The sequence below is a fragment of the Herpailurus yagouaroundi genome, unplaced genomic scaffold, assembly GCF_014898765.1.
Source record: "Herpailurus yagouaroundi ecotype Mexico unplaced genomic scaffold, PumYag 188, whole genome shotgun sequence".
Classification (NCBI taxonomy): domain Eukaryota; kingdom Metazoa; phylum Chordata; class Mammalia; order Carnivora; family Felidae; genus Herpailurus; species Herpailurus yagouaroundi.
This window is the reverse complement of record NW_024412419.1, coordinates 21,894,163-21,921,396: the sequence shown is the minus strand read 5'-3', so window position 1 is coordinate 21,921,396 and position 27,234 is coordinate 21,894,163. Positions and strand designations below refer to the sequence as shown.

At 43.7% G+C, this 27,234-nt stretch overlaps 1 protein-coding gene across 3 annotated transcripts in view; it reads right to left on the bottom strand.

Moving 5' to 3' along the window:
- Positions 1–27,234, bottom strand: part of MAPRE3 (microtubule associated protein RP/EB family member 3) — a 55,589-nt gene that overhangs the window by 6,589 nt on the left and 21,766 nt on the right. Inside the window, exon 1 of one of the 3 annotated variants that reach the window (XM_040496274.1) lies at positions 12,055–12,167. The exons of 1 other annotated variant lie outside the window; for it this stretch is intronic. The gene's annotated coding sequence lies outside the window, so the exon portion shown is untranslated. Of the gene's footprint in view, positions 1–4,943; positions 4,963–12,054; positions 12,168–27,234 lie in introns of those variants that run through there. One more of the 3 variants, XM_040496275.1, reaches the window with a different exon arrangement.

Here is a 27,234-nt window from a genome sequence, read left to right as displayed (position 1 = left end):
GGGCTCTGCTCCCTCATGGCCTCCACCCCAAGTATACATAATGAAACTTCACTAGATGCACATTCAACTTCAATGGCATTTTTGAGAAAAATCGAGAGAGAAACCCTCTGTTTTGCCCTTCATTGCCCTGGGAAAGGGAGGTCCGGCAGGCCAAAAAGCCAACAGAAACAAAAATTATTGTATTGTCTTGGGAGCTCCTAAGGACTCAGAAGCTGGGAATTCCAGAGATTTCTGAGGGTAATTTTGACTGCACTTGGGTCTCCTCTTACACAGTGGTTTTGAGCCCAGTGCCTTTGCCCTTCTGACCCTTGCTCTAACCACAAGACTTGTCTAAATGCCTGCCCCCCTTGTCAGTAAAGGCCTTAAAGCCAGGGGTGGGGTTTTCAGGCCAGTCACAGGCAAGGTATTCAGCAAAATTGTTGAATGACTGAGTGATGCCTCCTCATGGCCTCTCCTCTTTCTGAATCATCTTTCATCACCTCTGGCCTGGACCCTCTACCCCCACTCAACCTTTAGGACTCAGCTTGGGCATCATCTCCTCCAGGACATTGTCTCTGAACCCCTGCCCTGCCCCTCTCTGTTTCTATAGCACGCTGAGCATGCTCATTCACAGCATTTGTCAATTCTCCTGAAATCACTTCTATGCCTGTCCCTTCCACCTAGGTGGAAGTTCCTCCATGGCCAGGCTGTTTCATTCACTTGTGGGTTCCAGACCAATTCTCCATGAACAATAATTGCAGAGACTGGATTTAGGAGAGTGCTTCTGAGTTCCTAGGAAACTCACCTAACATCAGTAAGCTAGTGGGAATGGGGAATGGATGGACACCAAACTTGACAGAGAGGCAGAATGGGTAGGATCAAGGAAAGTGCATTTTATTTTGATGACTCTTTAGTTAGGGATTGTGAGAAATAGAAAAGACTTGCTCCTTAGTTTAGGGAGTTTATAGTCTTACTGGGAAAACTCACAGGAGAATAATATAACCAAATGCCCCAAAGCGTAGTGTCACCTACTGTTGTGACAGGAAGTCAGGAAGGAGAGAGCGGGCAGAGTTAGAAAGAAATGGGCTTGAAAGGACCCCGACCCTTCCAGGCCTCCAGGGGGGTTGCAGAGGCCTCCAGGAGTTCAGTGCTGGAGGAGACAAGCTATTATGGATACTGGCCTTCCACTAGCTTGAGCTAGGGGAATTATTTCTTCCCCCAGGCCCCTGAGGCAGGGTGATGGGAGGGGTGGGGAGGGGGAGGGTTGTGGCTCTGCATTCTGTAGGAGGTGCCTGCCTCAGGGGGTCTAGGCTGGTCAGGGCTGGATCTAGGAGATAATGGGGGGAGGGGTCTTAGGTTGGCCCTGGGGATTCCTGAGCCACTCTAGGGATTTTTTTTTTTTCCTGTTTAGTGTATGAGTTTCAAGGGCTGATTATTGAATAAAAAGCAGAGGCATTGGTCTAGGTCAAAATTAGTCCTCCAGAACTAATTCAAGAGTCTCCTAGCTTTCTTTGGGTTCCATAGGACTGAACAGGTGATAGTTCACATTCTTTACTAGAAGAGTACATGGGATTCTCCTTCAGAGACATTCAGTAGGCCGGAGTAAAGCCCAAGTGCATCGTGTGTGTGTGTGTGTGTGTGTGTGTGTGTGTGTGTGTGTATAACTATAATACATATATATAACTATATTATATATGTTACATATATAACATACTATGCATACAATTTATTAATACATATTTATATATTATATATATGTATAATACATATATATAACTATATTATATATGTTACATATATAACATACTATGTATACAATTTATTAATACATATTTATATATAATATATAACATGTAGAGTATATATACAGTTGGCCCTTGAGCAATACATGGGTTAGGGGCTCTGACCCCCCTCCACAGTTGAAAATCTGTGTATAACTTTTGACTCTCTCCAAAACTTAACTATTAATAGTTTACCGCTGACCAAAAGTCTTCTTGATAACATAAACAGTTGATCAACACACATTTTGTGTATGTTTTATATACTGTATTCTTATAATAAAGTAAGCTAGAGAAAAGAAAATGTTATTAAAATCACAAGGAAAAGAAAATACACTTACAGTATAGCCCACTGTATGTATCAAAAAAAAATCTACGTATATGTGGTCCTGCACAGTTCAAACCTGTATTGTTCAGGAGTCAACTGTATACAGTTACACACACATACATATATACACACAAATATTACATATATTATGCACACACACACATACACACACACCCTCAGGTGGGTCTGATCCTCATCTGATACAGGGGCTTGGCTGGGACTGACTGGCCTACACTGCAATGGCATACGCTGGGATGTTGAGATGTTTTGCCACCTCCCTTGGGGGGGAAAGTGTTAGCCATCTTCCTCCTTGACACATGGGAGAAATGTCTAGTTTTCCTTCCAGGATACAACCAAAGACCTTGCTATCAGGGCTCCAAGAGCCACCAAGAGCTATACAGGTACTTGAAAAATGCCAAAGTCTTCTCAGCTTGGCCAGAAATTCCCAGTTCGGTCTGTGCCTGATGATGGTAGGGCATTCTCCACACCTTTGATCATTTCTGAATCTAGGGTCCCCAAAGTGGCAATGGGGCCTGTAAGAAGGAAGTTGGAAAAAATGTCTCCTTGAGGCCCAACAATCATGTTGTTGCCTCCTGTGGGGCTTTTGGGAAAGAGGGTGGGGTGTGGTGGAGTGGGTTGGGAGAGTGGGGTGAGTGTAGGTGGGAGGCTGATGCTAGGAACAGAGCCATTATTTCCACTCAGGACTGGCCACTCTCTGCCTTGGTCGGGGTCCATTTTAGCTCAAGAGGACTCATCTAAGGTACCCAGGGGTCTCTGCAAGGATTTTCTGTCACACTTGCTAGAGGGTCCCAAAGAAGTGGCTTTCTAGCTCCCTTATCCCCCATCCTGGTAGGGAGGGCAGGATTTCATTTTCCTTTCCTGGATTTGACACCGTAAATAAGACTAAGTTATGACCAGCAGGTGGCACCCAGGTCCTGAGCTAAAACCTTCTCAAACATTTCCCCCATCCCCAAATCCTCCTCTCCCTAGCTCAATTTAGAAAAAGAGAGCCCCTAACTTGGATCTGGGCCCTCAAAGAAAAAGCCTGGTTTTGTCAAAAGCTCGTGATGTCAGGGCACGGGGGGTGGGGCGGGGGGGATGGAGTGCTCATTCCTGACCCAGACGTCCTCTGAGAGCTGGACCAGCTGGAGTGGCCTGGAACGCTGGGTCTGAGATTCTGGACTGAACCACACCAACCTCTCTATTCCTCAAAGCTACACATTAAACTCATCAATCGGTCCGCCTTCGGATGACGTTTTGTATTGGGTGTTAACTCAGACCTAGACTCAAACCAGATCAGCTTCTGGGGGCAAAGATATATAGAGCATTTATCCAAGCATCTGGCCCTTCGCGGTCCAACTGCCTCCAATTAAAGCGGAGAAACAGTCTGAGAAAACTCTTGAAGTTAACACACCTGTTACCAAGAGCGGCTTTCTCTCTTCTGAGACAATGGTAGCCACCCCCACAAGGGGTCAGGCTCTGTTTCAAAGGCTACCACAGCGAGGTCTTCCCTGTCCCTGGGTTTCTACCATCATCTTTGGCACATGGTGAATATCAGGAGGAACAGCCCCTGATGGGGTTGTGGAATGTCACTGTCTGAGCCAGCTGTAAACCCCATTCCGGGACCAGACTGAAAATGCGGCCTCGGGAAAAGCCTGCTCTTCAGAGCCATGACTCCTGCTACAGGTCTGGAGTCATGGGAAAGACAAGTTGAGGAGGTTTAAGCTGATGATTTTGCTAAATCATTTCCTGTGCTAGGACCGTAAGGTTCACGGTGCGTTTACTGGAGATGGGAAAGGTGGCCACAGGTCTCGTCCAGAGAGGCAGAGCCGCTGGTCATTCTGTAGCCTAGTGACTTCAAAATGACTACATCTCAACATCCCATGGTCAGCAGAGTTTCTAGAAATCATCCAGTTCCTTCCCAGATACCCAGGACTACATTAGCTCTAAGTATTGATTCCTAAATCATAAATAAGTCTACAGAACTCTGAAAGTTCACGCTCTGATATTTAATAATAGTATCACGAGCCTAAATCTGATTTTGGCTTTTCGTTTTCAGGTCTTCAGTGGAAATCTATCTTCTACAAATGTGTCTTGAAGCTAATTCAGGGACATCCAGCCCCCAGTTCTTTGGTCCCTACAAGAACCCCCTGCAGTTCCCGGGACTCTATCCTCCGGCCAGCACGGCTATGAAAGACACACCGGGTCTTTCAGTCCTGCAGTGGGTGTTGGGCAAGCCTTCGGCAGCCTCCAAAAAGGTGCTGTGTTAAGCATACTGAGCTCCAGTCAGAACACTTGCGTTCAAACCCTGGCTCTAACATTTCCTAGCAGTTTGGCTTTGGGCCTCAGTTTCCTCATCTATAAAATGGGGACAGTCCCCACTCCATCAAGCTTTCATGAGGACTAAGTGAACCACATACACAATGCTGAGCAGAGCCCAGCACGTAGTCAGTTTTCAGTAAGTGTTTGTCAGCACCACTGGGGCAGACAGCGGGGACTCCAAGGGCACGGGTTTGGGAAGCAGGGGCTCAACACATACCCGGCTTCAGGTCTCCGAGACCAAGGAAGACCAGTCCTGGAGGGAGAGAGACTACAGAGCTCTGCCCTTTCTGCCTGGGGACAGCCATCTGGGCTTCCTGAAGCTGGGCCTCTGACCACAATCCCTCCCCAACTCCAGATTTCCCACATATTTGGCTTTGTAGATTCATCCTACCGGTCAGGAGAACTGGAAGAGAAGCTGTGGGATCAGAGGACAACTCTGAGGAGTCTGCCAAAACGTTTCCTGCTCCTGACATGGGGCTATGCCCATTGTCACTGGGTTAACCTTTCCTGCCCAGGCCCAGGGGGGCTGAAGTCACCTGTCTGGAAAATCTGCAAAATTGCTACCCCTTGTCCCCTTGGGTCACACATCCAGGTTATTCCGGGGTTGCATGGAGGCAATATGTGCAGGCAGGCATGAAGGGTTCTGAGGGCCTGGAGGAGTCCTGCCAGCGGGTCACAAAGCCCTGGCAGACCCAGCCAATCACCTTCTTCTCACGGCTGAGCAGGGACCTGACTCATACGGAGGCTCAGCTCTCACAGTTGAATTCGTCAAAGGTAGAGAGGGGCAGGTGGAACAGCTCCAGGGCTGGTGGGGAACCAGCATACGCCCAATCCAGCAGATCCAGGACAGGGATCTGGATGGTACTGGTTCAGGTGGGGACTGGAGCTCCTCTAGGATTCTGTTCTCACAACACTTTTAGGTCATGTGGCTGTGGCTGTTCTCTAAGATCCCGAACCCCACAGAAGTCCCAGCTTCCAGGGTCTGGGACATGTCCTGCTGAACAATGATCTCAACTCTATTTATTGATTTTTTTTTTTTTTAAGAGAGAGCAAGCAAGCAAGCGGGAGTTGGGGAGAGGGGCAGAGAGAGAGAGAGAGAGAGAGAGAGAGAGCATCTTAAATGGGTTCCACACTCAGCACGGAGCCTGACACGGGGCTTAATCCCACAACCCTGAGATCATGACCTGAGCCAAAATCAAGAAGTCAGATGCTCAACCGACTGAGCCACCCAGGTGCCCCGATCTCAATTCTTAAAGAGGCTTCCCCAGGCTGGTCCGGGTAATGCTGCCATATCCCCGGAGGCTGTGTTCAGCCCCTCTCCCCCTGCCCTGCTCTGCCGGGGGTGGGTTGCTGGCCCATCTGTGGCTAGCCTGAGGACAGACAGGGAAGGAGGCAGCAGCGGCTGCTGTGACATGTTAAGAAGAGAACGTTGGTTTCTGCAGCCCTGGTGTGCCTGATTTTCCTTAATGATCCTTCGCGCTTCAAAAGCAGGTGTCTCCCAGGGGGCACATACAAGCTGTGTCACTTTATCTTCCTTAAAACGATGTTTTGTCAGCCTGTATGCCTTGCGGTTGTCACTGGACCAAGTGGCACGTTCTCCCTACCTCTGGAACAAGTGGATCTGACCGGTTGTTTAGCCTGCTTTCCCTCTATCCCAAGCTCAGCCCTCCTCTGCCTTCATAGCTCCTCCTGCCCCATAGCCAACCCCTCTCAGAATTCTCCAGCTTTATTCCCTTGCCTTTTTGACAGACTGCTCATTTCATCTGCTAGCTTTTCCACCAGAAAGTCTACCCTGGTTATGTCTAGAACTTGACAAGCTTCAGTGTTTGCTCTTCTGTCTTCTCGTGCAGACTGTCATTCTTCAGGTCCCCGAGACTCTAGCTGCCTGCCCCGCAGGAGACAGTGGCCCCCCCCCCCCTCAGTGGGGATATGCGCTGGACGGGGTACAGTGCCTACTTTCAAATAGCATCTCCCCTGGTCTGCCATGGTTCCTGAAATTCCCACCACAGATGATACTCTTCTGGATGATAGCCTTCATCTCTGAAAAGCCTTAGTTATTATCTCAATTTTGAATATGAGGAAATGAAGGCTCTGGGTTCAAGTAAGTGCCTTGCTCAAGCTCAAGATCAACCACTGGCAAGACTAGAGCATGAACCCCTTCCATTTGAACCTGAAGTCTATGCTCTTTACCACTACACTGTGGCAAGAAGAGCTGTTTGATCTTGTACAGCCCCGGTGCGGTGCGTGATCATTTGATCTAATGATTTAGGCCCCTGAGCATTAGGAGAAGGGAAAAGAAATTTCAAAGGTTTTCTTCTTTACGTTTCCTTTTCCTGGCTACTGCAGCATTGTCTTAATCTCAGCCACCAACTATTTACTGACCGCTGACACAAGGTGCTAAACACTTTGTGAGGCACCATGAGGACACAGGATCATTTCAAGACTCGGGTCTTGTCCTTAAGGAGCCTTCGTTTGAAGAAATAAGAGTAATTCATAAAACAACAAGGGATCCCACAAACCAGAACAGAGGAAGCGCTACCCAGTGAAAGTACATTTGGCTTTTAAGTGCTCCAAGAGAGCGCAAAGGATGAGTGTGGGCTCAGTTAGACGATTGCTGGGGGAAGGTGCACCTAACACCTTGATGACAGGGTATCAGAAAGCAGTGAAGAGAAAATGGGACAGTGGAGACACAGAAAAGAGGTTTGTTGTTACTTTTATTTTTTAAAGTGAGCATAAGACCAGTGATTCAATCTTAGAGGAATGTTAGGGGATTCGATCAAGAGAGGAGGTAGAAGAGGTAGGTGATGTGTCTAAGCCAAGGGAGACACCAGTTTCAAGGAGGTCATCGACCCTGTTGAATGAAGTTACCAGACAGACCTCTGATGGAGAAATGGTCATTAGATTGTGCAAGAAGAAATGATGAACATCTGAGTCACCTTGCTGCAGGGTGGAGAGAGAAGCTAGACCCAAAGACAGTTACAGAGTCCCAGACCATCTGCCCAGATGGATGCTGAGTGGGGAAATCAGGAGTTTGTCATCCAGGCCATTTATGTCTGCTGCCATATCACAGGTGAAGTAATGAGCGACTTGCCTGCAAGGTGGGGGACACCGCGCTACTCTTAGTAAAGGCCGAAGCAATATACAGATTCAATGTAGGCTCGTGCTCTAATCTCAACATCCCACACATCCTCCTTCAGACTCCATATCCTGTTCTTAAATTCTAGATTGTATCTGTCCACAGAGGCTCACAAGTACAACCTCTTGGTTTTTCTAAAGCTTATCACAACCCTGTGTCATGAATGAAAGAAAGAATGGGGGAAGACTTTAAATATAATAAAATCTTAACTAATTTGAATGTTTGGAATATGTTTTAAGTATTCATTTACTGTCCTGTTTACCTGTAGTTAATCAGAACAGAACCCCTTTTGATCTTCAGTTTCGTTGAAAATCTTGTTGAAAGGTCTATTAAGGCAGGGTAGAATGCACAAAATTTATTACTAAGGACTTTCCAGAGCCTCAGATTCACTCACTTACTTACCACCATTTATGGAGTGTATATTGCAGGCATGGAGCCAGGCACAGGGCCTCTAGAAAGGAATGGGATCCAGTCGGGGCCCTCAAGGCGTTCACGGATAGGGTGGGAGCTAGACCAGTGAACAAATAGCCAAAGGGCTTCACACTATGCTAGAACCCCACAGGCAGGAAGGGCGCGCTGTTGGAGCAGGCCTGCTTCCGGGGTCAGGGAAGCCTTTGTAGAGGAAGCATAGTTTGATGCGGTCTTGAAAGAGAAGGTCATCGAGCCAAGAGTTAAGAGGAGAGAAGACTAGGGGGAAGAGGGTGAGGATTACAAATAGTTCACCCAGAATGCATGCTGGGTGCCGGCGGAGATTAGGTTAGAAGGGTACACAGGAGCTATACACCAGGAGCTCTGTAAAGAGGTTAGGGGGTATTCCATCCGGGGGGAAACTCAAGGAAATTTTGTTCCCTTGTATATAACATATTGGTAATGATACAAAAATACTTGTAACCATACTATAGTTAAAAAAACGGAGCATAATTTCCAAATCAAAATTGCAGCAAATGAAATTGCAGTGAATAGAAACTGCATTAAATTTGTAATTCTTGAGGCTTTATTTTATATTATCTTTTCTAGTAAAAATTGAAGAGATTCCCAAGTGCTGCTTGCAGAAATCAGTGCCCTCCAAATTTTTGGAAACACTTTATTTTGAAATAATTTTAGACTCACAATTGCAAAATAGGACAAAGAATTCCCATGCACCCTCATCCAGCTTCCCCAGTAACATCTTACATAATAATTGTGAAGGCCAGGAAGTTGACATTGGTACATTATTAACTACGCTATAGACATTATTTGGGTTTAATCAGCTTTTACATGCTTTCTTTCTTTCTTTCTTTCTTTCTTTCTTTCTTTCTCTTTGGTGTACAGTCTATGAAATTTTATTACATGTATAGATTCATGTAATCACCACCCTACTTGGACACAGAATGTTCTATAACCTCAAGGAAACTCCCTTGTGTGGCCCCTCTATAGCCATGCTTCGTCCCCAACTCTAACCCCTGGCAACCACAGATCTGTTTGCCATCACTATAATTTTATAATTTTAAGAATGTTATATAAATGGAATTATATAGTAACCTTTTGAGATTGGCCTTTTCTCCCCTCAGCATAATGCCTTTGGGGTTCTATCCAAGTTGTTGCATACATTAATAGCCCTTTTTGTTGTTGAGTAGTATTCCAAACAATGGTACAAGTATGGATAGGCCACATCTTATCCATTCACCCACTGAAGGATATCTGAGTGTTTCCAGTTTGGGGTGATTACTAAAAACCCTGTGAGAACTTTCCTCAGTCTTCTCTTGCTTTGTCCATGAAAGTGTGGCTCTGGGAGAGATCTCGCCATGTTTTTTGTCCTCTGGAACCACAAAGCTGGTTGGGGTTTGTAGCTGGAAGCCCCAGGCATTAGGTTTGGGGACACAGGTACACAAGCAACTCTTTGGACTGACTATTCTCAAAACTATGGGTTTGCTCGATCTAAAGACTGGACCCCTGTAGGCCAGGTTCTTGCTTCTTATATACATTTACTCTGTAACTCAAATTTGTGAACTTATCTTTCTAGATGGCCCAATTTTATCAAGGATACTTTAAAATTATAGTGATCATGGCACAAAAACAGACACATAGACCAATGGAATAGAATAGAAACCCCAGAACTAGACCCACAAACGTATGGCCAACTAATCTTTGACAAAGCAGGAAAGAACATCCAATGGAAAAAAGACAGTCTCTTTAACAAATGGTGCTGGGAGAACTGGACAGCAACATGCAGAAGGTTGAAACTAGACCACTTTCTCACACCATTCACAAAAATAAACTCAAAATGGATAAAGGACCTGAATGTGAGACAGGAAACCATCAAAACCCTAGAGGAGAAAGCAGGAAAAGACCTCTCTGACCTCAGCCGTAGCAATCTCTTACTCGACACATCCCCAAAGGCAAGGGAATTAAAAGCAAAAGTGAATTACTGGGACCTTATGAAGATAAAAAGCTTCTGCACAGCAAAGGAAACAACCAACAAAACTAAAAGGCAACCAACGGAATGGGAAAAGATATTTGCAAATGACATATCGGACAAAGGGCTAGTATCCAAAATCTATAAAGAGCTCACCAAACTCCACACCCGAAAAGCAAATAACCCAGTGAAGAAATGGGCAGAAAACATGAATAGACACTTCTCTAAAGAAGACATCCGGATGGCCAACAAGCACATGAAAAGATGTTCAGCGTCACTCCTTATCAGGGAAATACAAATCAAAACCACACTCAGGTATCACCTCACACCACTCAGAGTGGCCAAAATGAACAAATCAGGAGACTATAGATGCTGGAGAGGATGTGGAGAAACGGGAACCCTCTTGCACTGCTGGTGGGAATGCAAATTGGTGCAGCCGCTCTGGAAAGCAGTGTGGAGGTTCCTCACAAAATTAAAAATAGACCTACCCTATGACCCAGCAATAGCACTGCTAGGAATTTATCCAAGGGACACAGGAGTACTGATGCATAGGGGCACTTGTACCCCAATGTTCATAGCAGCACTCTCAACAATAGCCAAATTATGGAAAGAGCCTAAATGTCCATCAACTGATGAATGGATAAAGAAATTGTGGTTTATATACACTATGGAATACTACGTGGCAATGAGAAAAAATGAAATATGGCCTTTTGTAGCAACGTGGATGGAACTGGAGAGTGTGATGCTAAGTGAAATAAGCCATACAGAGAAAGACAGATACCATATGGTTTCACTCTTATGTGGATCCTGAGAAACTTAACAGGAACCCATGGGGGAGGGGAAGGAAAAAAAAAAAAAAAAGAGGTTAGAGTGGGAGAGAGCCAAAGCATAAGAGACTGTTGAGAACTGAGAGCAAACTGAGGGTTGATGGGGGGTGGGAGGGAGGAGACGGTGGGTGATGGGTATTGAGGAGGGCACCTTTTGGGATGAGCACTGGGTGTTGTATGGAAACCAATTTGACAATAAATTTCATATATAAATAAAAAAAAATAAAATTATAGTGATCAATTTGGGGAACCTTCAATATGAACAAAATTGAGAAGTGCTTTAGCACAAAAAGGGGACAAAGTTTCAAACATTCAATTGTTTGCAGGGTTACTGGGGCTGAATCCACTGAGGTTCAGAACAGCCTGTTTGAATTTCTACCCAAACCTACACAATACCCTCTTAAAGCTAAAGAAGGACTAAAGTAGTCAAAAGCATAACAGAGAAAGGACTCATCATACTCTGAACAGTCCTTATAACACCCCTACCCTTCAGTCAAAAAACCCAGTGGGTGGGGATATAGATTTACTCAGGACATTGGGGCCATAAATAGAATAGTCATCTCCTGACCAGAACCAAATACTCTTATCTCCAGTGCCTCCAGAGGGTGCATAGTTTACAGTTACAGATACATGTTCTGCTTTCTTTAGTGTTCTGTTAGGTTGAAAGGGTCAACATTTGTTTGCCTTCTTCTGGGAAACTCACCAATCTACCTGGACTGTTAAATGCCCTAAAGATTTCCTGAGGCCTCACCTACTTCTCACAAGTCCCCAGCCACAACCTTAAAGACCTTAAATTTCTGCATGATTCTTCACTGGATGACGTTACATTGTGTTCTAAAGACAAGTAAACTCTAAGACTGATTCCAGCCATCTGCTGTTTTCTCTCGGAAAGGGCACAGCGTTCCAAAGAGAAGTTACAATTTGGTCAAAGTAAAGGTTATTACCCAGGACATGATTTATCCCCAGGAGGTAAATCCTATACTTTTGACGGAGTCCAGGCCGTTCCCAACTTTCCAACTTTTCTAAATCATCACACTTACAACTTAACCAAGTCCTCAGTCTGCAAACCTCTTCCTTAGGAATCTAAACATGAAGAGGCCTTTTGCGAATTAAATTAGCCCTTCAACATCTTCCCACTCTGGGCTTACGTAGTTATCAAAAACCGTTCTACCTATTTGCACATGTGAGATCCGGACAAACTTTTGGTGTTTATGACTCAACTTCGTGGGAACCATCAGACATCAACAATCTACCGCAGTGTCTCTTCCCCTGTGGCAGAGTCTACTCACCTGTCCTAAGGGCAACAGCCCAGCAGCTAAGTTATTGGAGGTTTCTGCACACTTCGTTTTAGGGTCTCCTTTAAATTGGATGGTCCTTCATGGTATACAATATTTGTAGCTCACTGAAAACACACAACATTTCTCAGTAAGTAGGCTTACCACCAGTGAAATCCTATTACTTTCTCCTCACTTATTTTTCTATTCATTGCAGTAATGCTTTGAATCCTGCTATCCTACTTTAGATGTCATGTTCTCAATGAGGTGATTTTGGCCCATCGGCTTCTGCTCTAGGAAAAAGAGATGGTTAGATAATTCAAGAAAGAGAAAAACCTGGCCTCGATTTAAGAATCAAAACCTGGGGCGCCTGGGTGGCGCAGTCGGTTAAGCGTCCGACTTCAGCCAGGTCACGATCTTGCGCTCCGTGAGTTCGAGCCCCGCATCGGGCTCTGGGCTGATGGCTCGGAGCCTGGAGCCTGTTTCCGATTCTGTGTCTCCCTCTCTCTCTGCCCCTCCCCCGTTCATGCTCTGTCTCTCTCTGTCCCAAAAATAAATAAACGTTGAAAAAAAAAAAAGAATCAAAACCTTAGCCACTCAAGGGGAATCAGGGTTGCTTTCTTTTCTCCTCAAGCCTTCTCAGTTCATGCTTTACAAGAGGCCTGGAAAGTAGGGCAAATCCTACTGAAGGTGGAACAGACAGAATGCAGCAGGCCAGCTGGGGGATGTGAAAGAGAGAGGTCAAAGATGACCCCACAGTTTCTGGCCCCAGCCCTGGAAGGATGGAGGAAACTACAGGAGGACCAGGTTTAAGGGTGGGGTGGAGACCAGGGGCTCACTTAATATCATACACGAACACTGGGAAGAATAGGTAGGGGTATTAGGAAACATCATATTTAATGGAGCACAATATTCCATGCTTTATTATAAGATTTTTTAAAGTTTGTTTGAGAGAAAGAGAGAGAGCACAAACAGGAGGGCCAGAGAGAGAGAGAGGGGGAGAGAGAGGATCCCAAGCAGTCTCTGTGCCACCAGCCCAGAGCCTGACATGGGGCTAGAATCCATGAAACATGAGATTGTGACCTGAGCTGAAATTAAGAATGGGGCACACTGAACCACCAAGGCGCCCCTTCCATGCTTTATTAAATCAGTCTCCGGTAGTTAGACATTTTTGGTATTTAGATAGTGCTAGATTTAACATCTATGAACATTCAATTTTTGTCTAAATATACTACTACCTGGGGGGAGGGAATTACTATGTCAAAGGGCATGGCATGTTTTAAGGCTTAACAGTTTTCTAAAAAGACTGTACCTTTTATTTTCCTTCCAGATGGAAAGAGTGCTCATTTCACTACACTCTCACCAACACAGAATGTTATTATTTTAGAAAATGTGTTGATTTAATAAAAACCAACTTTTTTTTGTTGTTCTTTTAAAAAACATTTCTTTGATTACTAGTGAGGGAGAACATTATTTCCACATTTATTACTCATATAAATGTATTCTTTTGTGAACTGTCTGGGCTGTAGAGTTTGGGGAACCCACAGGTCATTGATGTGGTCTAAGAAACATCTGGATATTCTGATAGTAAATTCTCACTATTCACACCTTTACTGAAGATCTATCTAGGGTTCTGGGATGGATTTGTACTGGCCCCAGATTTATTTATTTATTTGTTGGTTGTTTATTTATTTATTACTAAATGGAAGTTACTTTTTTTTCAAAACTAAATCCCTGATACTCCATGTAATTTATTCTGAACATGAGATACTAGAAAATGTCCCTATATGAAGGTTTTGAAGATTCACTTAAGGTAATTATAAAATGAAAGAAAATACTGTTGCTATACTGCAGCTATGCTAAAATGCATTTTGGTTTGAAAAAAGCGGACGTTTGGTAGCAATGGAGAAATCGCACATGACCAGGGAACCAAGATAAAGCTAGACATTACCCTAGATACACACCCCCTTCATATTTTTGCCTAGTACATGGGGGAAAGGGGTTAAGAAAGGGAAAATGACTTAGGGTTTCCCAAGATTCTGCTGAAAGTAGGAGAAATAGAGAATTAAGAAAGCAAACTTTAACTGCATCTCCAAAAATAGGGAGTCTTACAGCGTATTTCCTAAGAAATATACTGGCATGTTTAGCTGTGTGAACAGACAGCATGGTACACACACACAAAGACTCCAAAGGACCCAGCTCCAGCCCTGCCTCTCACGATCTGGGCTCTGGGCAAAGGTGGCCTCTCGAGGCCTCAGTTTCTTATCATGAAATAGAAATGCCTTCCGGACATCACTCACTATGTGTATGGCTCATGGGCACCCAAAACACAGATGCATTCATGGAAGGAGTACAAATGGCTAACAAACATGAAATATGAAACATGTTCAACTTTACTAATGATTTCTAAGTAGCTATGCTGCTGGACCATCATGAAGGTTAAAGCTAACCTGAGCGGGGCACTCACACAGGACCTAACCAGTCCAGCTTTATCGTTACAGTTATTGGTGAGAGGCTTGTAAAGCAATTCTGACAGAGAATTTTTAAGTCTTTGACATAGAACCAGTAACAATGTAATTCGGTAGGGAGAGGCGGTTGGAGACTCTAAGTAATACAGTTAACTACAGTCAGTTGTGAGTGGATCTATTTTGTGGATGTCTTACGAAGTCGCATTCCGGAGTCTGGAAAAGTGAGGGATCCGGGTAAAGGCCCCGAGGTGGGCATTTAACAGCAGTGACTGGCCAGGGCATCACGATCCTGCTTTAGCTGGATTTGGAATAGGGGCTTCCTAAGTTTTAGTTTCTCTTCCTTTCTCTTCGCTTGTGGTGGTAATAACCGACAGGAGCTCCAAACCATGCCCCATAAGGAGAGCTCACGCGGAACTCCGTTTCCTTAAGATAGCGCTTCTCATGTCTTACGCGTCACTTCTCCGGAGGTCAGGGTGAGGTCCTAAAGCGACCACCAAAATAGGATCCTTATCATTTCCTTCCTGGAACCAGAATTCTGGGATTTTCCTTTTCTTATTTTAGAGGGTCACGGTGTGGTGCTGAGATCTGGCCTGTGTTCCTGCACCGAGCACAAGTGTTGCTTGGATTCATCATTCCCTAATTTGTTCACACATGAATATGTGTCTACACTCATGAATATTTAAGATACTATGCACCTACTATGTACATACAGATGATTGGGCCAGAGGAATTCTTCTCTCATCCATGGATGGCTCCTCGTTTAATGAGTAGGACTGTACACAGTGGCCAACTCCTGACTAGTTAATAACTATCTCAAAGGGTAGTGACGTCTAGGGATGATTTACTCTTTTGACCACCTCCCCGGGAACCTGCAGAGTGTCACGAAAGCGGCTTAATATGATTAAAACGCCCCCCAAATCTCCTGATACTGTTTTCTTAGCCCTCTCTCTGTTGCAGATCATGAGGTAGGCCTGTGAGGCTACCCTACTTGAGGTACCTCAGGGAAGAGTGATGTGTGAAGATACAGGGAGGGCTGTTTCGAAAGAGGCCAGATACCGGGTACACCTCAATTCCAAATAAGCCAGGCTAGCCCTGAGTTAGGACTAAGATGGCAACAGACGATGGCTTCATGGTGGCAGAAAGAACTTCCCAAAAAAAGGACAGATGAGTGAGGTCTATGTTCACCAGGGACCTCACAAGTGCTCTGCGGTGCCTGCCAAGATGAGGACCCACACCTGTGCCTGGGAGCACAGGCCACCCTGCAAACCCCTACCTCCAGGCAGCACTGGAGAAGGGTGGGGGCTGGTTGAAGCTCTCAGCATCCCTGCTCTGGGTTCCCAGAGGCTGCTGAGCACTTTAGAATCTGGTCCACGCTAGCTCAAAGTTAAATCTGTTAAATGGTCATAGGATAATAGCTTAATGATGAACATACCAACAAACAAAAACCTTTTATTGAGAGTCCGGGGAAATGTGCTCTTTTAAACGTGGTTGGTCAGAGTGTAATTTAGCACAGTCCTTCTGGATGGCAATTTGGTTAAAAAAAAAAAAAAAAAAAAGACATTAAAAGCCTTTACATTTTCTATATTCTCTGACCTTATTTCTATTTCTAGGAATTTTGTGCTAAAGCAATAATTGTGAGTATGTGTAAAACTTTAGACGTAAGCATATTTATAATCATGAAAAACTGGGAACAACTAAAACGATGAACAATAACGAACAGTTAAATAAATCATGGTACATCTAAACTGCAGCTGCTTAAGAGAGCGCTGGCTCAGCGCCCATTCCCAGCACCCTTCTCCCTTGCCTGTCTCCGCTAGGGGGGTCAGAAAGACGAAATACGTTTTTCACAGCTTCTCTTATAGCGAAGAGCCACCTGAGACATGAGGTTAACACCCAACTGGCTAAGGGGCTGTAATGTCCTTCATGGTGTCGTGAGCTGTGGTACCGGCTTGTACCTCCTACTTTCAGACTCCTGCCGCGTGAGAAAAATGCCCCTATTATTTGTTGAAGCCATGCTTAGTTTAGTTTGGGGTTTGCTATTAACGAACACTGCTAGTTGTCCTTAGAGTTTATTGTTATTTGTATCAAAACACAATCCCGACTGATAAAGACATGGAAAGACGTTTACAATATATGAAGCGGAGGGAAGGTATTACAGAGCAGAAATATTCCAATAGGCACAGAAGAATAATGTGAAGATATGTTCTAAAATAATAATTGTGGTTCTATCTGACGGCAGGGTTATAGGGGATTTTTATTTTCTTCTTCAGGTTTACCTGGATTTTCTAAATTTTTTACATTGAACACGTGTAACTTTTGTGACAAGAAAAAAATTCAATAAAAATATTTTTAAAAAACAGGGCAGAGAAGTATGGAAGGAAGCTTGTGGTCAGTCAGCCAGCAAGAAGTCCTTGATAATAGCTGCCAAAATAACCACTTAAAGGCTTCTCTTGCTTTTTGTCCGGGTGGTTCCGACTTCTTTGAAGTGGTGGTTCGAGCCCTTCCTTGCCGGTCTGTCTGGTGATAAGAGGTCCGCACCAGCTTGTCACCGGGCGGCCGAGACCTGGTCCCAGCAGCAGGCTGCTATCCTCCGGGATGGCCAGAAGAGGCCGCGAGGGCCTCTGAGCTCTCCCTAGGTCCTCTCTCCTCTTCACTGTGGGCCTCCCTTCCCATCGCCTCCCCTCTGTCTCACATTTTTTGCTTTCTCATAAGCTTCCTGGCAGAATCAAATGAGATAACCTATCTGAAAGGACTTTGTACGTTACAAAGTGTCACAAAGGACAAGGTATTTTTCTTTGTACTTTATACTTTGTTCTTCCTTCTTTTCTCTCCCTGTTTAAAAAGCTTTCACTCTTCTTCCGTCTTTCCTTTTTCATTCTTCTTCCTGCCTCCTCTGGCCACGGCATAACAAGGACGTGCGGGGCCTCCGCAGCCCTGTTTCTGTACTTTAATCACATTTCACGCGACCTTGCACTGTACTTATCCGTTCACGGGCCTCTCGTCCTTGCTCACCAGTGTGGTCCGTGAGCGGCGACCATGCCTTTACACTCCCGACAACCTTTCGTAACACCTGACTCAAAGTACACTCCTGGCGAATGTGTGTTTGCCCGATACTGCGAACTACATTCCATTGTTTTGTTATCTGGATAAAGCACAATATGACACAGAGACACTCATTTATGTGTAAAATCAGCCATCCACATAAATGAGTGGAGATGTGTTATTTGCATCTTAAAAATTAAGGTCTTATGGAATCTTTATTTTTATGAGCCAATAACTGAGAACTGGCAGAACGATTAGTAAGTTGGAAAATGATTTTTTTCTTCCAAACTGCAGTTTAAAAATACTGCAGTTTAAAAATACTGGGAACATTGATAATGGTAATTTAGAAAAAGTGTTTTTTTAATGGCAAAATATTAGAACTAAATTACATTTTAAATCTGTATCATCCACTGAGACACTTTATTCTGTTTTAAGTTTATTTGTTTTGAGAGAGAGCAAGTGAGCAGGGCAGGGGCAGAGAGAAAGGGGGAGAGAGAGAATCCCAAGCAGGCTCCATGCTATCAGTGCAGAGCCTGATGCAGGGCTTGATCCCACAAACTGTGAGATCATGACCTGAGCTGAAATCAAGAATTGGATGCTTAACTGACTGAGCCAACCAGGTGCCCCACCACTGAAATGTTTTTAAAAAGTCTGTGAGGATCCGTGAAATGCTGCATTGAAAGTGCATGTCGTGGGAACCAATCTTATCCCTCCTGCTTTGGCCAAGTTGTCAAATCATTGCTTTTTCTCACCCAGCTCATCCCAACCATTCTCACTGACTTCATCCTTGTCCAGATTGTTGTCATTCTGTGACCAACAGTATTCCTCCTCTAGTCTCCTTTCAACTTTGTGGCCCCTCGCTGCAAGACAAACTTCCCCAAAACACTGCTTTCATCAAACCCCTGCAAAGCTCCGGTGGCCCTTTATGTCTATCTATAGGATAAAGACCAAAGGTCTTGGCCTGGTGTGCACAATTTCACTCCATACCACCCAACCCCTCCCCCGCATTCTTTTCTTTGACTTCTCCACCCTTTAAACCCTCAGCTTCAGACTGTTGTTCTCCTTCTTCCGGTCCTGATATTGACTCCCACCCTGCCCTCACTTGTTCCTGAATGCCCTACTCCTTTTAAGGTGATGCTTCTACCCCCCACCATTCCCAGGAGCACTGGCTGACAGAGTCAGGATCCCAAACTGCTGTGACAGGCTATGGCAAGAGGCTAAACCACTCAAAAGAGATTCAGATGAGGTTGTGAATTTGGATCTGAAACACCAAATGGAAGGAAGAGATTAGGCCGATGACATAAGGGTTTGCAACAGAGTGTGCAAAAATACAGAAGCCTTTTAAACGGATACGGGCTTGACGGGAGTTGTCTTTGTGATGGAACTGACAGAAGCTGGGGAAGGGACCACACTGACTGAGCCCTTGGCATGCGCCTGACCCCCTGTGCATTTTATTTATCTCATCTGCTCCTTACAGCGTGGGGAGGTACTAATGGGCTGAAGGCATCATCAGCTCCATTTTACAGGCTTCATGTCTACTTCTTTGCAGACCACCGTTAAAGTAACCCCTGATTCAATGTCTTCCCAGCGTCTTCTCATTGCACCTCACTGAACTCCCTGTGACTGGCACCTGCCTGCCTTTCCAGCTTCACCTCCCATCACCTCTCACCCTTCTCACTACTCCATGTTCCAGCTGTAAGACACTGTACCAACTGAGACAAACTTAGGAGCCTTTTGTTCATGCTTTTCTTCCTTGCCATTGATCTTCACCTGGTAAATGCCCACCTAATCTCAAGATTCATGTCAAGTGTCAACTCACCTGGAAAGTTGGCCCTGATTCCTACTTCTTTCTACTGGGCTGGGTTAGGCTGGCCTTCTAGGTATTTCGGTAATACTGTGTGGGCATACACGTCTAATGCAGACAGTACTTACCATAATTATTTCTTCCACTTCACTATGAGCTTCTTGAGGGCTGGCATTAAGTCCTTGCATCCCTAATGTCTAGTATGGTGCCCAGCACATGGTATGTTCTCAGCAGAACAGAACTGGGGCTCAGAGAGTTTAAGTAACTTGCCCAAAGTAACAGCTGGTTAGAACTGGTTTGAAGCCAGATAAGTGATTATAAGATCTTTCTAGGATAATGTTCCCCCTTCTCCCCTGGAATACTGAATTCATGGAATACCAGTTCATGGGCAGCCTATTTTTAGAATAACAAAGTGACTGTGATGGTGTATGTAGCAAATATACTCATATTAGGTTTTGTGAGGATCTGCTGGAGAAACTGAGGGTTTAGCTTAGAGATGGAAGAAAAACTTGGAGTGGCCAGAGAACTGTCTTTAATTACTTGAAGGGCTATGAGGGGAAGAGTAAAGATTGATTTCTTCTCTGTGGTCACAAGGGGTAAAACTGATCAAGGTTTAAAGGTATAGAAAGACAGATTTTGACCCACTGAAGAAAAACTTTCCCAACAGGGCTAGTTAAATGCAACAAGCCTATCCCTGGAAGGGGTGAGGTCCTATCATGGCCGGTTTTTAAGCTGGATGACACCATGTGGGATGTTCTAGTAGGGTCAAGAACCAGGTGGAAGGCTGAGCTGAACTAGGTGAGCTTTTATTTTTAGGTGACCTCTTAAGGTCCCTTCAACAGATGCGGATTCTATTACTCTGTCCTGTCTGCCCTCTCTAGCTATTGGCAATCTCTTACTCCTCCATATTTAATAAATTTTATGAATTTACATAGTTCATTTGGTGATTAAGTACAAGTGTAGCTTGCCACAAAATATTTAAGTTACCAATCCTTTATGTTTTCATTTAATTTTTTCCCAACATATTCCTAAACAGATACACCCCTTGGAGTCACGGATCATATAACATGTATTAAATATCTTTGGTCTCACATATCTACACTTGTTCAAAATAGAAGAAAAATATTTTAAATGTTCACTTTGTGACTTGACTTTAATTTGTCTGTTAACAGGATTGTCTTTTATCTCCTAAAAATTCCCTAGGAAAGAATTAATTCTTCATTAGCTACTTTTCCTCCAGGTATTTTGCTATTCCTTTTAACAGCTTAAAAAGGAAACATTGGAAGAGGCAGTCTCTGCTAGTTAAGGAAATGCTTGTCATTTATTTATTTATTCATTATTTATTTATTATTTATTTATTTGTTTATTTAACATTTATTCATTTTTGAGAGACAGAGAGACAGAGTGCAAGCTGGGGTGGGGCAGAGAGAGAGGGAGACACAGAATCCGAAGCAGGCTCCAGGCTCTGAGCTGTCAGCACAGAGCCCAACGTGGGGCTGGAACTCACAAACTGTGAGATCATGACCTGAGCCAAAGTCGGACGCTTAACAAGCTGAGCTACCCAAGCACCCCAAGGAAGTACCTGTTTCCTATGGCTGCCCAAGGACCCTAGAGGCAGGAGCTCCTCCGTTTGGACCCACCAGGTTCCAAGAGGACCAAATACACTGACAAGGATAACAGAAGGAATAGAGGTAAGAAGCAGGCATGATTGGGCCAAGCAGTCTCAAGAGACAACACTCCCATTTGCTGTCTTTTCATTGTCTTCAATGGAAGAAGAATTGTGGGCTAAGCCCACATATCAGTTTTCCCTAAACAGAGAAGGCTGAGCAGTGTTATCGGGGAGAGCTTTTCTACACACACACACACACACACACACACACACACAGCCCTCTAAAAAAAGGCTCAGGTATGTGGAAAAGCTCCCCAAGTGGTTCTGATTGCTCTCCCACATTTGAGAAACAGTTTTTCCTCCTAACCCTATCACTAAGGAAGAGCTTTCCTGGGGTGCCTGGGTGGCTTAGTTGGTTGAGCATCTGATTTCAGCTTGGGTCATGATCTCACAGTTTGTAAGTTTGAGCCCCGCGTGGGGCTCTGTGCTGACAGCTCAGAGCCTGCTTCGGGTTCTGTGTTTCCCTCTCTCTGCTCCTCCCCTGCTCACACTTTTTCTGTCTCCCTCTCTCTCAAAAATAAACATTTAAAAAATTTTTTTAAAAAAGGAAGAGCTTTCCCTTCCTATCCCATTTTTTTTTTTTTTTACTTATCTCTTTAAATCAGTATAAACTCATAGATTATTTTACGGGTTATAATATGTTACTATCATTTGTTTTTATGCTCAAATTGTCCTGGTATTGGCCTTGGAGCCCCTTCCCATGTCCTTTTGACACATTCCCATCATTCTTGGAAAAGTTCCTTACTTTCTGGTGGAACAAGATGTTCCAGGCTCAACTTGTACTTTCCTTGCCTCCATCTCAAAAGAAGCCATTTCTCAAAGGATTCCTGTTCTTTTAGGGGAGAGTGAAAACCACTTTTGAAGACTTAACCATCATATTAATATTTATGATAAAAGAGGACCAAAGCAAAGTCAAGAAAGGACAAGAAAGATCCCTTCTCTGATTATGACTAATAAGCAGAGGTCAGCAATTATGAGTTAGAGCCCCCTCTTTCTTTGTAAGTAAAGTTTTACTGGGATATGGCCATAATCATTCACCTATTATTATCTAAGGCTGCTTTCATATTACAATGTCAGAGTTGAGTAATTTTGACTGAGACTGTATGGCTTGCAAAATGTAAAATACTTACTATTTGGCCCTTGCAGAAAATGGCTGCTGATCCTTGCTAACACGTATTTACATGCTGTAGACAGGATCCCTTTCAAGAGGAATAGTGTGACTTGGAGATACTGTAAAAAGATTAATATCTCTCCCTATGTTTCCCTAGATGTCACCAGGCAGTACTTTTATTGATGCAGAATAAAATATAAAATTGTAAAAACTGTCATACAGCATGCTGTAGAATCTGGTTGTAAAGGAAATTATAAACATCAGGGTTGGTTATTACGGAATCTAGAAAAAATGATAGCTGGAAAGTAAAACTATGTTAGTACGATTTTAACACTGTCCAATGAAGTGGCACTCTGTTTAGTTGACATTGGTATTCTGGTCACTAGGACAGAGCAAAGCGAGCTCTGATTACCTTTCTGATTGTCAAGTCACCATGATATAGGAAAGAAGTATATCCTTTTCTATATTCAATTTGCTTTCTGGTACCAATGTGCCTAAACAAATAATAAGTCAGGTTTTTTTCAGGTCTCAGTGACTTTAAGGAGAACTGAACATTAAGGTATCAGATCTAAAGACCTGAGAGGGGTGCCTGGCTGGCTCAGTTGGTAGAGTGTGAGACTTTTGATCTCAGGGTTTTAAGTTTGAGCCTCATGTTGGGTGTAGAGATTACTTAAAAATAAAATCTTAAACAAAACTAAAGACCTGAGACGCTAGGTCCTGAACTGTGTAAATTCTCTTATAACATGGCACACAATAAAACAGTCAAACTGACGGATTATTATATATTTTTCAAAGTATGCAGATGCAAAAGTATGCTGAAATGTTGGACAGCTCCCATTCACAAAGTTTAGGGCTCCAGCCAAATCCTGGGGGGTATCCTGGGAGCATTACTAAAGTCAATATTCCCAATAAGTCTGTGTCTTGTGGGAGAAGCCCACCCTCTACCCAGGAGAGCATGGTTCTCAATTTGTCCATTACAGTCCTGGCTTTCCTCCCAGACATTAACGTTTGGACCTGACCAGTGGCCAGGACCAAGCTGGGCCTAGAGTAGTAGGATAAAGTACCAGAACTGCCCTATCTCCTGAATCCAGCAAACAGAGTTGGTAAGGCTGAGAAGGGAGCAGAGGGCTCAGCAGCTGGTCCCTAACTTGGTCATTTCACTAGACAGGAAGTCATACCCACATGCACCAAGTAATTATAGCAGAATGTATTAACATGAACTTAGGGGCAGAGGCAGTGTCTCATATTTGTATTTTTAATTCCAAAGCATGGTCCAAAGTAGGCGCTTGATGTTTGTTGAATGACCTGTCTTCTCTTCCCCTCAAATAACCCATCTCCAACTCATAGAATAGGTCAGTATGTAAAAAACAAAATATCTGGGGGTGCCTGGGTGGCTAAGCATCTGAATTTGGCAGGTCATGATCTGGTAGTTTGTGGGTTTCAGCCCTATATTGGGTTCTGTACTGACAGCTCAGAGCCTGGAGCCTGCTGGGGATTCTGTGTCTCCCTCTCTTTCTGCCCCTCGCCCACTCACAGGCTGTCTCTCTCTCTCTCAAAAATAAATAAACATTACAATTTTTTTTAATTTAAAAAATTAAAAAAATTATCTGACAACATTACTCGGTGAGAATGAGCATCCTGCTTCCCTTATGACTTTAAAATCACATTTTTGGTTAAAAAGGAAATTTATATAGCTTTTAGATGTAAACATAATAAATACAAACACACCTCCGTTATTCTTCTCCCTTAATTATAGGAGGAATAGGTTTATGTTTTCCCCAAATCATGAGATTCAATATTTACACATATCCAGTTTCTCATTGGAAGTTGGCACAAAGGAAGAGTGTGTGTGGGGTGGTGGTAGCGAAGGACAGGGAACCAATTCTCACATGTGTGGCCTAAGAAGGTCAAGGTTAAGGTCGAACATGATTTATGAGAGTGAGTGGTTTCAATGAGGGAAGGAGGGGAGGAATGCCACTAATTTTAGAGGATTGGAGAAAATACAGAGAGCTGTTACCTGTTTACATTTGGCCTAATTTAGAGTTTGAGAGTCTGATCCAGATATGTAAGACAGGGAGTAGATGCCTAGAGGTTGCCAGGGCCTCTCAGAGAGATTGTTTAGGTAATCCTGATTGCAGGATTCTGGAGGGATTAGGGATAGAAAGGAGATGCTATGGACAATGTGTAAAAATTAACCCATTTATTTTACTTATGTAGGGTTCTACAAAGTGAATGAGGAGTTTTATTCTGTTTTCAAAAACAGTAGGAGTTACTTTCAAGCAAGCAGACATGGATCATAACTATGGAGCAGTGACTTTTAATAAAGCGAATGGCAGTGACCCACAGACCTTTTGTAGCCAATTACAATCTCCAAAGTCTTCTTCTCCCTACCACCACTGTCAAGCTCTTTATATTTATAGTGATCAAGGCTGTAGGCAGTATGGGTTCAGCCACCACTATCACTTTCTTTTTGCTACTGTCCTTCTTCTAGGACTAGACATGCCAACTGATGGATAGGCTGAGCTGCAGCGGCAGACCTGATTGTCCCTGGGGTTGATTAACTAAGCCTCCCCAGACTCTGTTTTAGATCTCTTAAATCTGGTAACTATGCACTGTGCACCCACTGAGTGTCAAGGACAGCGCTGGGCACTGGTGAAAGGCAGATGAACAGGATGAGTCCCCTGCTATCAAGGAGCTCATAGATGAACTGTGGAGACAGACATACCAATGACAACATCACATACGAGAGCTATAACATCAATCAATTCCTCCCTGGTAATTATTGGAGCAATTCCTCTCTTGGTAACTACTTTAATTGTTATTAAATTTGAAAAATTACAAAAGCAGTATTCAAATAACACAGATGGGTATAAAATTAAAAAGTAAAGTTTACTGATATCAGGTACATATATTCTTCAGACCTTTTAATATATGTATTCAAAACATATACATATATTTATTCCATTGTTTAAAGAAAAACAATAAAACCTTGTGACTTTTTTCCTCTAAAAATATCGTGGTTACTTTTCTATGCAGTATATAGAGATTCACCACATTCTCCTTGATGATTACATATTCTTTTGTATTCAGGAATAGTTAATTTCTCTGAAAAGGTTAGGGAAAGTTTTGAGTAAAAGGTGATTTGTGACCTGGGCCTTGAAGGAGGAGCTGGAGTTCATTTAGTAAAAAGCAAAGGCAAGAGATAATGCTTGCGATGTATGAAAGGTGGTTCAGGGAGTGTGGACAGCTTGAGCATGTAAGAGAGGTGTGGAAGTACACAATCTCTTTGGGGACCACCAGTGGTCTGGTGAGGACATGCTGTTCCTCAGACTTTGGTGTGCATCAGAATCACCCCGGGAATTTTTAAAAATTGCAGCTGTCCCATCCCCTACCTTGAGATTCTGATTCAATAGGCTGATGTCCCCCAAAGTCTTTGCTCTTCACCACTACACTAGACTGCCTTCCTTCTATGAGGGTGTATTCCCCTCATCCTTCATAAGGCAAGGAAGGTAACTGGAGGCCAGAAAGTCCCCATGATAATGGAGTAGAAAGTCCTGACACCTGGGGTGCCTGGGGGGCTCAGTAGGTTAAGTGTCTGACTCTTGGTTTCAGCTCAGGTCATGATCTCATGGTTCATGAGTTTGAGCCCCTCATTGGGCTCTGTGCTGACAATGTGGAACCTGCTTGAGATTCTCTATCCCCTCTTTCTCTCTGCCCCTCCCCCACTCACTCCATCTCTCTCAAAAAAATAAATAAGCAAAAACATTTTAAAAAGGAAAAAAAGGGGGGGTGCATGGTAGCTCAGTGGGTTGGGTGTCCAACTTTGGCTTAGGTCATGATCTTGTGGTTTGTGAGTTCGAGCCCCACGTCGGGCTCTGTGCTGACAGCTCAGAGCCTGGAGCCTGCTTCAGATTCTGTGTCTCCCCCTCTCTGCCCCTCCCCTGTTCATGCTCTGTCTCTCTGTGTCTCAATAATAAACGTTAAAAAATTTTTTTTAATAAAAAAAATAAAAAATAAAATAACATAAAAAGGAAAAAAAAAAAGGAAAGCCCTGACACCCTTATGTTGTTCTCTCACTTAGTCATCTCATTCTTAGCCTTCTAGCATCCTCTCCCCACCAACTCTTCACTTTGTAATTTTATATTGTCTTTCATTTGAGAAGTTCAAAGTATTCCCAATGCTAACCTCATGATTAAGCAATGGAAACTGGTAATAACCTCATTTTATAGAAGGATAAACAGAAGCACTGGGGGACTCCTATCATGTCGAGTCAAAATTGAAGCTGAGAACAGAATTCAAGCCTGTCTCTCATTCCATTCATGATACTATTGTCCTTTCCCTTGAATTATGTGAACCCTGTATCACTTTTCTCATTAACTGAGGCAAAGTATGGAAAGCATCCTGCATAGGGCCCAGCTCACAGCTGAGAAAAGTCATTTCTTTCCTTGACCACAACAAAACAAAGGCTGCTCATGGGCTCTGGAGCTTAGTGGATGTTTCTTGATGGTCTGCAAAACAGTCATCAGAAATTCCACATAGCCTTTCTAGACTGGGTGACTCAGTCAGTTAAGTGTCTGACTCTTGATTTCAGCTCAGATCATGATCTCATGCTTCGTGAGATCAAGCCCTGCATCAGGCTCTGCACTGACAGTGTGGAGCTTGCTTGGAAATCTCTCTCCTCTCTCTCTGCCCCTCCTCTGAGTGCGCGCTCTCTCTCAAAATAAACAAACTTAAAAAAAAAAAAAAAAAGAAACTCCATGTAGACTTTTCTTCTAAGGGTGTCAAGAAAAGCTTTAGAATGCCATCAAATAATGAAAAAGACAAAGAGAGTTGCATCTCAAGGCTTCACTTCTGTGTCAATTTGGGAGATAAGGATGCTGTAATTATAGAGCTGTTTATAAAAACAGTTAAGGAGGTGAAGCTGTCTGCCTGGCTCACAGGAAGAATGAATAATAAACCTGGGATTTCACAGTACATAAGGTGCTGAGCTAGGCCACAACTCTTCTCTAGATCCAAGGGGATACAAAAAGAAGAGCAGGGTTATTCTTCTGCTAAGGCGTGGCCAGGGTCACATTTGGCTTTGAATGAAGCCCTGCAAACC